This window comes from Haplochromis burtoni, unplaced genomic scaffold (genome assembly GCF_018398535.1).
Source record: "Haplochromis burtoni strain Fernald_Lab_line unplaced genomic scaffold, NCSU_Asbu1 Contig_1177, whole genome shotgun sequence".
NCBI classification, from domain to species: domain Eukaryota; kingdom Metazoa; phylum Chordata; class Actinopteri; order Cichliformes; family Cichlidae; genus Haplochromis; species Haplochromis burtoni.
The window spans coordinates 1-13,904 of record NW_024583538.1 but is presented as its reverse complement, the minus strand read 5'-3'; the positions used below and the strand labels follow the sequence as shown (position 1 = coordinate 13,904).

Here is a 13,904-nt window from a genome sequence, read left to right as displayed (position 1 = left end):
GCAAACCACAACACAATTAAATATAAATTATAATATGAAAACAAAAAGATGCACATTCTCTGTCATATGGGCCTGCATGATTTCTGAATCCTTTATCATCTGCAACTGAAAATAGTGGATGATTACTATACCTTTCTAATGTGACGTTGTTGTCCCTGGCTCTCTTTCTCTCTGGCTCTGTTCCGTATGGAGTTAAATTATGGAGTTAAATCAGGGCCATAATTTAACTCCATATAAGTCACTCTTACTTTTGCTGCTTTGCTTCCACCACGCTAAAATCAAATTTCCTGCATAGATTTCTCTCTCTTTCTTTTCTATCTCAAATTTTTTGCATTATTTATTCGCTTATTATGCACAACTCATGTTACAGCACTTTGAGCCATTGTTTGTTTTTTCTTCCAAAAATGACCTCCGACAAGAAGGCCTCATTCCTGCTGTTAATTGAGCTCTTAGCTGTGTCTCTGATCAAACCTCTATAACTTTGCTATGCTTCACTTCACAACATGAGGTAATGTTCATATGTTGATTCATGGCCAGTGCTCTGACACGGAGCCACCGACCTCTCAGGTTATGTCTAACACTGGTCCTGAGACGGCATCAGATAATGAGCCACATACGATCGACTTATCGCACCAGGTGCTCTAATGACAGGTTGAGAGGAAAAAACACAGCAGAGCAGCAATTTTGATGTCAGCCAGACATCTTTTTTTTTGTCTTTGTGACCGTTTTAATTTATTCTGTGACTCAGCAACCTGTCTTTGTTATGCAGAGTATAATCCTTGAACATCTTTAAGTTTAACTAGTCATCTTAAATATGTATCATTTAGCTACAATGCTGAACAAAATGTTTCAAAATCTTGATATTCCTGATCTTCCTGTTTTTCTCTGAACTTTTAGCTACATGCAAAATCTTTTGTTCATTTGCATTTATGTATGAATGGCTTGAAAAAAATTGAAGGATTCTGGTTTCTCTGAAATCATGTGACTACAGCATCCCTCCCTCCTTAGTGGACTATAAAACTTCTGAACACAGACTGCTCTCTGCTCTTTCTGCCTTCCAGCACCAGCGAGCTTCCTGAAACCAACAACAGGTAAGATCTCTTAATACTGGAATACTGGAATCAGAAATTATTATTTTGATTTGATTTGATTTTATACCTTTATTAGTCCCACAAGAGGAAATATGTTAAGGCTGCCGACCTATTGCACGCAATGACGGTGCCATCTTACCCTCTGACCATACACACATTACACTAGAGATGGACCGATCCGATATTACGTATCGGTCCGATACTGACCTAAATTACTGGATCGGATATCGGAGAAAAATAAAAAATGTAATCCGATCCATTAAATATCACGAAAGCACCTCACAAAACTTGCAACACGCCGTAACTCGCCTCAGAACGTTAGCACGTCGGAGCAGTATGCATCACGTGATAGAGCGGCTGTGGCATGCGGGACCTGTCGGTGGTCTGGATAGCATGTGGAGCTTCGCTAGCAACCCGGCATTTCATCTCCGACAAAGTTATCCCCGAGAGAAGTAAAGCAAGTGTGTAAGTCCATCTCTGAATGTTTGTAAAGCATTCCTGCGTTAAGCTTAACGAGCGACTGCCTCTCGCTCTCCGGCTGCTACTTCAATCATGAAACTGCTTAATGATCAGCTGATCGGCTCTCTCTGGTTTGTTTTTGGCCCACTTTGCACCAGAAAGAGGAAACCAGCGGCTGAACAACAGCAGCACGTTTAAGCTTGATAAGCTGTTGTTAGAATTTATTTAATATTACTTTCTACTCAGGATCTTTTTCTACGTAGCTGACGGCTGGTAACTGTGCAGGGGCGGATCTAGCAAAGTTTAGCCAGGGGGGCCGATAGGGCATGAACAGGGAAAAGGGGGCACAAAGACATACTTTTCTTTCTTATTCTCATTTAAAATGTCTAGCTTTTAATAAATAATTATCTGACACCCAAAGTTTTAATTTGATGTAAAATGAATAGAAGTCAATTACTGTATATAGTAACTGTTAAGTCTAATATACCCTAGTAAGCTATAGTACTTTTTCCTTTGGGAAGGTACCATCTGTGCAGTCTGCAATTTTGTTGAAGAAAGATGTTGAATCTATTTAATATTTCTTGAAAAATAATTGATTTCTGTGCATTTTTTTTCACACTGCATCAAATTAAGGTTGATTACGTTGATTAAGCATCATGAGGTGGAGCGTGAGGGGTGGTTCCCTATTTTTTATTTATTTATTTTTGTTGTTGCTGGGAGTTGGAACCCTATTAGTTAGGTTGCTTAATATTTACGCTAAGTACTCTTTAAAATACCAGAATAGGGAGGATGGTGTAGGTTTAAGTTTATTAGATTGATCAGTATTGCTGAACTATGAAATATTTTTTTTTGCATACAGGTATAACAGAATAGCTTTAGTGTAGTTGTTGTTTTAAACTTGAGTATGAACTTATACAAAATGCAGCAAGATATTTAAAAAACAGTTTTGTTGATTAACAACATATCGGTATCGGCAGATATCCAAATTTATGATATCGGTATCGGACATAAAAAAGTGGTATCGTGCCATCTCTACATTACACAAACATCACATGGGGAAGACAGGTCAGAGAGGTATAACAATGGAAAAGCACAACATGAAAAAATCTTAATACACCAAAGAAACACATGACAAGTAACAGGGGAGGGTAAAGGGTGAGAGACAGCCGATTTAGACAGTACATAGGCCTGCGCTGGTCTCCTTGATCCACCGTCAGCATCGGAGGGGGGATGCGTGTACATCTGCATGTGTATATATGTCTGTGTAAGTGTGTGCATATCATTGTATATGTGTGTGTGTGTGTCCAGAGTTCAGCTGAGACAGTGTGCTCCTCCCTGCCAGGCTAAGTAAACAGTCTTGCAGCCAACCCAGGTGGCCTTGCATGGAATGGGAAGAACAGACTAAACACAGTCGTTATCAGGGAGTTGTTGTTCAACTCCAGCCTTGAGACCGCAGCTGGTGCCAAAGGGGTCTCCGCATGAGTGATGGTGCTTTTTACTTTAGTGCAAACAACTCATATGAATTTCAAAGCAGTTCCAACACACTGGTCTCTCAATCTCCCGTTGGAGAGCCGCGAGCTTCTCCGTGATGTTATCAAACTTACGCTCTGTGATGTTGTCATTCTTGTGCTCGAGGAGCCGATTCTGAGAACTCACGACCACAGTGAGCTTCTCCAAGATGTGATCCAATTTGCGCTCAGAGGTGTTATTCAGAGTATTCACAGCAGCCGTAAGCTAGTGATGGTAAATTTGATTCTTTTTACTGAATCGAGTGTTAATGAGTCACTCACCAAAGTGAATCGGATTTTGAGTCATTTGATTCACTGAGTCAGTTGACCAGAGAGTGCAAAAAATTTACATTTTCACTCAAACTTAATTTGTTTCCCTTTTCATGTAAGATGTCTCTGGAGTCTGCACCTTGGGTCCTATTCCTGTCTGCACACAGCCGCTCATAACATATTTAGATGGAAGCTAGCGAGCTAACTCCCTGCTAACTTCTAACTCTGTTAAATATCATAAATTCTGTTTTCATGGATGGCTGAATGTTAAACTTAATTGTTACACCAGCCACAGTGATCATTTTATGACAGATTTAAAGACCGGATAAGCCTATACTGGTGGTTTTAAAGATCGTGTTTGACTTTATGCTTTTCTGTATAGTTTCTGGGCTGCTGAGAATGCAAATTGCACTGCTGGAAATAGTTTCTTTTGATGCACATGCTGTTTTTTTTGCAAATTTGCAGTATAATATTTATATTAGTTTTTCCTGCTGTCTATAAAAATTGGTGTATCTCAAAAATAAAACTGAAGACACTCAAAATAAATTTCCTGTGGCTGGAAACTATTTTGTGCAACTTTTTTGTATTTACAGTTTTGAGGGATAAACCTCTAAAATGTATCTGACTAGAAATATATATTATATAAAAAAACAAAAACATTCACAAGCGATTTACAATAGTTTTTTTGTAGTTTGTTGCACTGTTGCAATTTATGTAGTTACTATGGACTTAATGCATAGATATTATTAACATTTGGGATATAATGGTTGCATTGGTGTATAACAAATTGAAATGTTCCCAAATATGGCACTACCACATGTAAAAATATAAAGATAAGCTCTGGTGGGCTTGGTTCTATGGTAGGTCTTAAAGGGTTAAATAATTGAAAAGGGGGTGGAAGGTAGGGCACGCAAATGAGGACAAATACCTTGTAGAACTGGGGGAACATAAATTGGTAAGAGCCAGAAGGAACCTGTTTGGAACCTGAAATTCAGATACTTATACTTTATCTCCAATTTTTTGTGTGCATCACATTATTTGATATAATACTTAAGTTTATAATTTTTTTTTTTACATCACCCTCCTAAACTGACATGTGGAACTTTTGTTTCTAAAATTACAACAAAGTTTGACAGCAAATATTATTTCTGGTGATTTCAATATTAACACATAGACACAATTCTGACATGGAACAGTTTATTAGAGCAACATGTGACTGAACTCATACTATCTCACAGAGACTTGATTTTTATTCAGAGGTTTTCATGTCACAGTAATAAATGTTACAGATGTTGATGACTCTAATCCTTATCATATATGTTCACATGTATTTTGTTTTTCTGTCAAAACGAATACCAGACAGAACAGGAGACAGTTGAACACAAGAACTTTCATCATGATTATGATGATCGTATTACTGCACAATGCACAAGCACAATGATCTGCAAATTCTAAAGATCTGAAGATCTTTAGAAGGGATATTTCTGTGTTACAGCAGCATCATAAAGAGTAAGAGAAAATATTTATGTAGACAGTAAATAGTACTGTCTACAATAAGTAACAAATAAACAACACGGTAAAAAAAAGTGCCACAGGTGCCCAGTAAGGGCATAGAATTATAAGAGCAGGGATCTTTACATTTACAACAGTGATTAAAAACAAACAAACAAAGAAAAGTACAAAATAAGTTGAAAACAGTCAAAGTAAGAGTGACCTGTGTAAGAGAAGTGCAAATTGCATTAGTAAATAATATGTACATTATAAGTGATAATATAAATAAATAAAATATATTTAAAACACAGCTGCTTGAAGGTATAATACTTATAATCATTTAGTAAATATTATCAGGAGCTCTTTACAGTCGTGTTTTACATTTCCCCAACTCTCTAAAACTCTCTGATCCCTAATATCTTCACTACTCCAGAAATATAACTTAGATAAACTGTAATTAATAATTATAGATCTATTTCTAAACTTTAATTAATAAATATAGGTCTATTTCAATCTTTAGTAAAAAAAAATTGAAAAATTGTTTACAACAACTGAAGGAATGCCTTTGACTCTATAGACTGGAGCATTTAGTTAGAAATGCTCAAGACAATGTACATGGCGCTTCCAAGTCCAAGCTTCTGTGTTCATTAACGCTGTTGTATTTTTAACTTGTTAGTTTTTTGTATTTTATCTTCTTAAATATGAAAAAGCCCCTAAAAATAACCAGTGGTTATTGTCAGCTTCTGTGGCTGTGTCAATACATACATCAAGCTGAGGATCAGTAATGTTTGATAGTAGATAATCCAAACCACACTGCATTAATGACTAACCTGCATGAAAAATTGTAGCGCTACACAGGTTTTTTTGTCAGGGCTTTGTGTGGGGGCAGGCGGAGATGAGGATCCAAATGCAGGACTTGGACACTGAAATACGACTCAAAAAAACATGGAAACATGAACTGACAAGGAACCACTGGAAAGAGAAACACACAGGCAAGTTTAAGGTAGAATGCAACAGAGAAAAAAAGGCTAACACAGAGCTGATATACACAGGGGAGTAATCAGGGGATGAAAAACAGGAGGGAGACACAGCTGGGAGAGATTAGTGATAACGAGACAGGAGGAGCAACGCTAGACACACTGACATTAGACGTAATCCTTCAAAATAAAACAGGAAACAATTCACAAAGATGCAGACTAAGAAACTTTACACGGGCAGAACTAAACCTAAACCAGAATAAGCTGGAACATACTAAATAATAACAATTATCATATTATATCATCATCATCGCCTAACAAGAGGTCAAGAAGATAAGCAAAAATACAAAATCAAGCCAAAACATGAGAACTCAAAGTGCTGGGTCAAAATGACCCAGAACCTTGACATTTTTATCTTATATGATAAGCACATTAATTTTACACATTATAAGATGTGATACTGACACTAACATAAATATTTCCATGTTCATCTTGCAGTCAAATCAAGATTTTATATTCACTCAATAAAACTGTAATGTCTTCAATAAATGTGTCGCCTTCTATTTAGCATGTACTTATGACCGGGAGTCAAATTCCTTGCTTGTCCACGCAAACTTTCTTTTTTGCGTTTTATTTTATTTATATAGTGCTAAATCAGAAAAAGAGGCGTTTCAAAACAAAGCCTCTGATTGCTGAGGCTTTCTCTAGAACACTGTAGGGTTTTTTTTTTCAGTATAAAACACAGTAGACAATTTGGTCCTGTATTAAAAACCTCAATTGAATTATTTTTTAGGATGTCTGCTTCTCTCACATATTTTTTCCAGGTGTCATCACAACTGTTTGATCCTCACAGTTCATCATTGCAGCACAGTGAGTACCATTAACATAAGAAATAATTAAAACAAGTGAACTGATCATGAGGTATATGAGCATGATTGGGCACAGGTGAATGTGTTACTTTATTATAAATGTAAATGTAAATGTTACAGGTTTTTTAAATTGTATTTTTTTTTAGTAAGATGCCTTGTTCTTTCCTTCTGTTTTTCATTTTTCATGTGGCCATTTAGTGCTTACGTTTAATGCAACCACATTTGCATTAAACACGAGAAAAGGACTATCAAACAAAAAAATAAATCAAACATTTAAATATTTATTTTGAACATATAAGTAACAAGTGTTATGACTAGGGATGGGTACCGGGTTCTGTCATAAATGGTACTAACCAGACTGAAAAACAGCGCATATTTCGGTTCTTTTTTTTTTACTGAGATGTGATACACTTTGGATTCAAGCCAATCATTTTACCTTTGCAAGCGTAGTAGGCGGGCCCAGGTACGTACGTTCTTTTAGAGCAAAGCTACAGATTAAAAATGCCCAAGGTGTACTTCACAGCAAAAGATGCAAACTCAGCAGCAACAAGTGCTTTAAGCTGATACTGTGATACTGTCAAAGGAGGTAACACCTCGAATCTGATGAAACACCTGGCGACGCATAGCGTTTTTTTAAAAGCCGAGAAATGCGCCGTATTTGATAGCTTGCTGCGAGACCTCACACCGAGCACATCTACTGCGGGTGTGGTGCCTGTTATCGGACCCGGAGTTAGCAACATCCCCCAAGAACCTGAAGAGTAGAGTCCTGGCCCCTAGCCCTGCCAGTGTAGCAGGAATGATGAGGATGATGATGCAGCAGCAGCCGTTCTTCTCTCCGTGAGTACCTTAATGTTGTTCGTGTGTGATTTACGTTGAGTAGGCTAACCACGTTATTACATTAATGCATGTAAGGTGAACTAGCAAACATCATCATAGCTACATGCGGCTGTCTTCTTGTTTGATGCAGATGCTCCCTTCACCCTGGCCAAAAAGGCTAAAATGACCAAAGAAAAAGTGGAAAACAGTTAAACATGAGAGGTTTTTGGACAAAGTTTGTGTTTTTTCCATTGTTTAAGCACTGCTTCCAGCCAAGAGTGATACCATATATGCCCCATAGCTGCAGAAAAGGCTAACATTGTTATCTTTTTACAAAAAACAGCTGAACATGAGAGGTTTTTGGACCAATTTTGTGTTCTCCATTCTTTAAGCACCGTTTGAGCACCGTTTAAGCACCGGCACCGTTTCAAAAGTACCGGTTTGGCACCGGTATCGGATAAAACCTAAACGATACCCATCCCTAGTTATGACATATACAATAAAAGTACAAAACAAGTGAGAGTAAGAAAAACAAAAACAAAGAAACACAATATTGACCATTTGTTGTTCCAAAAGGGCAAAGTAGTTCCTACCCATGTCTAGCTGAACCCCTCCAAACCCTTTTCTAACAGCTACTCCTATCCCAAGAATTTATCACTCTCAAATGATACTCACATGAATAGTTTTGTATTAACTGTAGCAATAATAATGCATTAATATCCTTGGCACAATTACATCCATCCATCCATTTGCTTCGGCTTATCCTTTTCAGGGTCGCGGGGGGTGCTGGAGCCTATCCCAGCTGTCAGTGGGCGAGAGGCAGTCTGTCACGGGCTAACACACAGGGACAGACAACCGTTCGCGCTCACATTCACACCTATGTGCAACTTGTATTAATTAATTAACCTATCCCCACAAGCTGCATGTCTTTGGAGAATTCTTGATTTCATTTATTGGTAGCATACACTACAGTGAGAGTTCATACATAGACACAATGAGATAACGCGATGCTAGCCTGAACAGAAACATGAGCTAACACTAGCGAGGAAATAGATGAAAACCCCTTCTCCATATTTCAAAACAAACATTCAAAGCCAATAATGTCTAACAAGTCATCAGAAACATTCTGACAGAACAGAAAAGAACTTACTGCAGTTACACAAATTATATCATTGTGTCATAAAATAGTCTCTGCTTTCTCTGCAGCAAATATAAAAGCATCATCTCCAACAGTGATCAGAAATCTAAGGGACCTCCTGCTGTCTATCAGCTGAGACCAAAGAAAGAGAAGTTTGGAACTCTGACTAGAATGACTGTTGGAGACAAAAATCCAAACATGACAAACAGAACCATCTTACTGGTGGGTGAAACAGGAGCAGGAAAATCTACTCTGATCAACTACACCATGGGAGTGAAGTGGGAGGATGGAGTCTGGTTTCAGATCGTAGAGGAGGAGAGGAGAAGTCAGGCAGAGGGTCAGACATCAGATGTGATGGTGTACGAGATCTTTGGTTTTAAAAATGAAACTCTTCAGCATCCACTATGGTCCACTTGGACTTCCTGATTGAGAAGATGAAGCAGAAAGGAGACACAGAGAAGGTCCAGAAACTGGAGGAGATGAGAAGAAGAGTGGATAAGGGTACCAGAGAAGCACAGAGGTATGTCAAACATGACAGAAATGACTCTAGTTCACACACTAAAGGTGTGTGTGTGTGTGTGTGTGTGTGTGTGTGTGTGTGTGTGTGTGATGTAGAGATTGTTATGAATGTTGAATCCTCATTGAAACACATCAGTGAAAGCATGTCCTGCATTTATTTCACTCTCAAGATTCAAACTGTTTTCTTCTCTCAGCATGGCGCAGTAATAACGAACTACATTTCTGTAATCGATGAAGAGGATGAGAAAGACCTGATTTCCATAGCTAGATCTGAAGACTAACTATGGAAAAAACTATTTTTTCTAATAAATAAATAGGAATCAATCAGTGTTTTATGTAAACATGAAAAAAGAAACCTATGAAGATAAATTCACATCTGGCTTAAAGGAGGGAGATTTATACCAACCTTCTTCATACTGAACTAAAACTACAAAAGTGTACAGAAAAATAATTTAAATGGTAAATGGCCTGCATTTGTATAGCACTTTTCTAGTCCATAGGACCCCAAAGCACTTTACACATCCAGTCATCCACCCATGGTGATGGCAGCTACATTGTAGCCACAGCCACCCTGGGGCGCACTGACAGAGGCGAGGCTGCCGGACACTGGCGCCACCGGGCCCTCTGACCACCACCAGTAGGCAAACATGGGGTTAGTATCTTGCCCAAGGATATTTGGCATGCAGCCAGGAGGCAGCCTGGGATCGAACCACGACCTTCTGATTAGTGGCTGACCTGGTCTGCCACCTGAGCTACAGCCACCCCTATAATTTAGTCGTCCACTCTATTTTCTGACACTTATCTGTGTCTCAGTCACCGAGGACAGCACAGGTTCCCAGATGTCCCTCTCCCCTGTCAGCTCTTCCAGCTTATCAAAAGAGACAATGTGTCCTGGGTCTTTCCTGGGGTGATGTGCCAAACACCTCAACTGGTTCCTTTTTATATAGAGGAGTATCGGCTATATTCTGAGTCTCTAACAATGACCAAAGCTTCTCACACCGTATGTAAGAGAAGCTCGACACTTGAATCTGCAGTTTTTTTTCTGACCATAAGTGATGCAAGGAATATAGACTGACCAGAAAAATCACAGCTTTACTTTTACTCTCAAGTCTCTGTTCATCATGAATAAACAGTCCAACTTCCACTCTGCTTTTCCTCACTTGTGAACCGGACCTAGATATATGTAAAAATCCTTGATGTTGCTCACATTTGGAAAAGCATCTCATCCCCAAACTGTGATGTGCACTTCAACCATCTCCAGTGAACAATAGTCTCAGACTTGTAGGTGCTGATTCTGATCCCAGCCACTTCAACACACTGAAACTAAAACTGTTTTAATCTCGGCTAGCAACAGTAACGATCACCCAAATGAGTGACGTCCCAAACCAATCGAAAAAAATAAAAAATAGAAGTATTCATCTGTGTTGGATGGGCTGTCACGAGGTGGGATGGACTCAAGCGCAGACGAGGCAGCTACAATACAGTTCCTTTTATTGATACACGACACCAGGTGCGACTACATACAGGTGAGAGGGCGGGGGTAATCCAGGGCACAGGGGAGTCCGGGACAGGGACTCTTCACACATGAGGGAATCCAGAAACACCACACACCAGCAACTAAGCACACCCAGGGCTCCGAGGGAAATGAATTCCTGTCCACAGGAAACAAGCAATTAATCACATGAAACAACTGTGCGAAAAGAGACATAAACAAGAAACTAACACTCTGGAGCTTACTATCGAGGTTACTCAATAGTCCAGCGATGAAAAAACAAAACAAAAAAGTGATGTAACTGCTAATGATTTGGGAGTGCAAACAGGAAAAAACAAACCAAAAAAAGGTTTAATTTTATGTGACTTTTGATTCTGAGCAGAAAAGGATCAGCTGTTGAACTACAGGAACATGTTCAGAATGTTTACATGTGTATTGAAGATATTCTGTGCTTTTCTATGCAGGAGCAGTGTCGTCTCATCACCACACGAAAACATTATCCTAAACAGTTTTCTGATCCATTCAGGACCTCCTGCTGTCTATCAGCTGAGACCAAAGAAAGAGAAGTTTGGAACTCTGACTAGAATGATTGTTGGAGACAAAAATCCAAACATGACAAACAGAACCATCTTACTGGTGGGTGAAACAGGAGCAGGAAAATCTACTCTGATCAATGCCCTGCTCAACTACACCATGGGAGTGAAGTGGGAGGATGGAGTCTGGTTTCAGATCGTAGAGGAGGAGAAGTCAGGCAGAAAGTCAGACATCAGATGTGATGGTGTACGAGATCTTTGGTTTTGAAAATAAAACTCTGCCCTACTCTCTGACCATCATCGATACTCCTGGATTTGGAGACACCAGAGGGACTGAACGTGATGACATCATCAGTCACAGATTATTTGACTTGTTTCGATCAGATGATGGAGTCCATGAAGTTCATGCAGTGGGTCTGGTGATGAAGGCGAGCATCAATCGACTGAGTGAAGGACTGTTGTACAGCTTTGATTCAGTGATGTCTCTGTTTGGAAAAGATGTGGAGAAAAACATTATAGCACTCATCACACACTCAGATGGAACTAGACCCGAAAACCCCCTTGAAGCTCTTGAAACTGCAAACATTAAATGTGCCAAAAATGAGAAGAACGAGCCTGTTCACTTCCTGTTTAATAATTCACAGCATAATGAGAGAAGCAAGAAAAATAAGTCTTCATGGAAACTTACACAGAAAAACATGAAACATTTGAAAGACTTCTTAGGAAAATCTAGTGCTCAAAAACTGAAGAAAACAGTTGAAGTATTAAAAGAACGCACCAGCATGTATCCAAAACCTGAAAGAGAGAATTGAACATATTGAACTTAAAGAGAAAGAAGTCTCGCAGATCAACAACGCTCTGAAGAAACATGAAGAAGAAAAGATGCAAATAGAGAAACAGATGAAAGACGCAAAAGAGAGGCAAGAAAATTATAACAGAAAAGGAGACGCAAAAAGCCAAGAAGCCCAAGATATCCAAGAAAGTATAAATAAACTTGAAGAAGAGATGAAGAAGAGTAAGGAGTTCACTGTAGAAGTTGATGAGGCATATAAAGATAAAGAAAATATTGTTGGTGGTGGTATGAAAGGTGCATTTTATCGAGGAGCTGTCTGCTGTACAATCTGTAAGGAGAACTGTCACTATCCATGCAACGTGACCTGGTATCCCAAAGACTGTAAGGTCATGAAAAAAAAGCACTGTACTGTTTGTCCGAACAGATGTCCTTTATCAGCTCATGTGAAAGAAAAGTGGAGATATGTGAACAAGACCAGGAAAGTGTCAATGATAAAGGAAGACATGAAAAAAAATATGAAGAGACTAAATCAGAATGTGAGTCAAAGAAGAGTCAGTTATGTATTGCTAACGACGTAGTGGAAAATCTTAAACAAACAGGTTTATCACTGAACAAAAAAGAAATACAGAGGAATGATGAAATGCAGCGGAACTATGAAATGCATCAAAAAGAAAGTGAGGGGAAGTCATCAACGTTAAAAAATATTGAAAACGAGTTGAACCGTCTAGCAAAAGAGAAGTCACAGTTCTTGGACGAGTCCTACCAACATATTCTCACATTGGAGCAGATCGCTCTGAAAGCTGATTCAGCATCCACTATGGTCCACTTGGACTTCCTGATTGAGAAATTCAAATTTTATTTGTCACGTACACAGTCATACACAGTACGATATGTAGTGAAATGCTTGGACAACAACTTGGAAGATGAAGCAGGAAGGAGACACAGAGAAGGTCCAGAAACTGGAGGAGATGAGAAGCAGAGTGAATGATGGAACCAGAGCAGCACATTCATGTGCTCAAAAACCATCAGCTATGAAAGCTTTGGCAAAGTATTTTAATCCTTCTTTGAAGAAAGAAGAATGAGGCGGCTGTGTAATTTTTTTTTCCTGATGAACATTGTGATATAGAATCTGTGGCTTCGTCTGGCTTCATGGTGATTCCTGCATAAGCAGCCAAAAGGAATTCTGTGTCTCAAGAAAATATAGAAAAGATAGAAATTGATTGATTTGTGCTTTAAAGGCTATTTTTAAAAAACATATACACTATCTTTTTATGGTGGGGTGGTTGGGTCAATGGGAAGATTCTTATTTCCTCAGGAGGATATATGCTTTTATATTTCATCCACTTATTAAAAATAGAATCTACATAATTTACTTTAATTATTGCTTTTTCTTTATTATTCTTTTTTTATTGTTTCAAATAGATACTTTTAATTATGTAACAGGTCATGGCAATGATTAATAAATAAAGTTATAGAATAGAACAGAATACAATATTAGTTATAATATTTATAATTTTAATAAATGACAAATTAAAAAGGCATGAACATTTTTTGTATCGAAAAAATATCGAACCGTGACACCGAAGTAACGAACCAAACCGAACCGTGAATTTTGTGTATCGTTGCACCTCTAATATATATTTGTGTGTGTGTGTGTACAAATATACAAATAAAAAAAATTAAAGGAAATAAATATGTGAATAGGTGTTAGCATTATGTATTTACAGTTTGGGTTATTGCACATGAAAAAAGTACAATGGTGGTTGTTAAGGTTCAAAATATTGGGGATGGACACCAGAGGAAAAACCCACAATAACAACACTGGTCCGGTCGGGTTGAGTCAAACGATGATTTAATGATCACACACGTGGGAGATGGACACTGTATGCAGACAGTCTCAGATCTCAAAATGGTGGAGCATTGCTCAAACTCTTATAGCCTCTGGTTC

General features: G+C 38.4%; 1 pseudogene; it reads left to right on the top strand.

Annotated features, from left to right (window-relative positions):
- Nucleotides 1-5,321: 5,321 nt before the first annotated feature.
- LOC102292169 lies at nt 5,322-13,389 on the top strand (annotated as a pseudogene).
- Nucleotides 13,390-13,904: the final 515 nt, after the last annotated feature.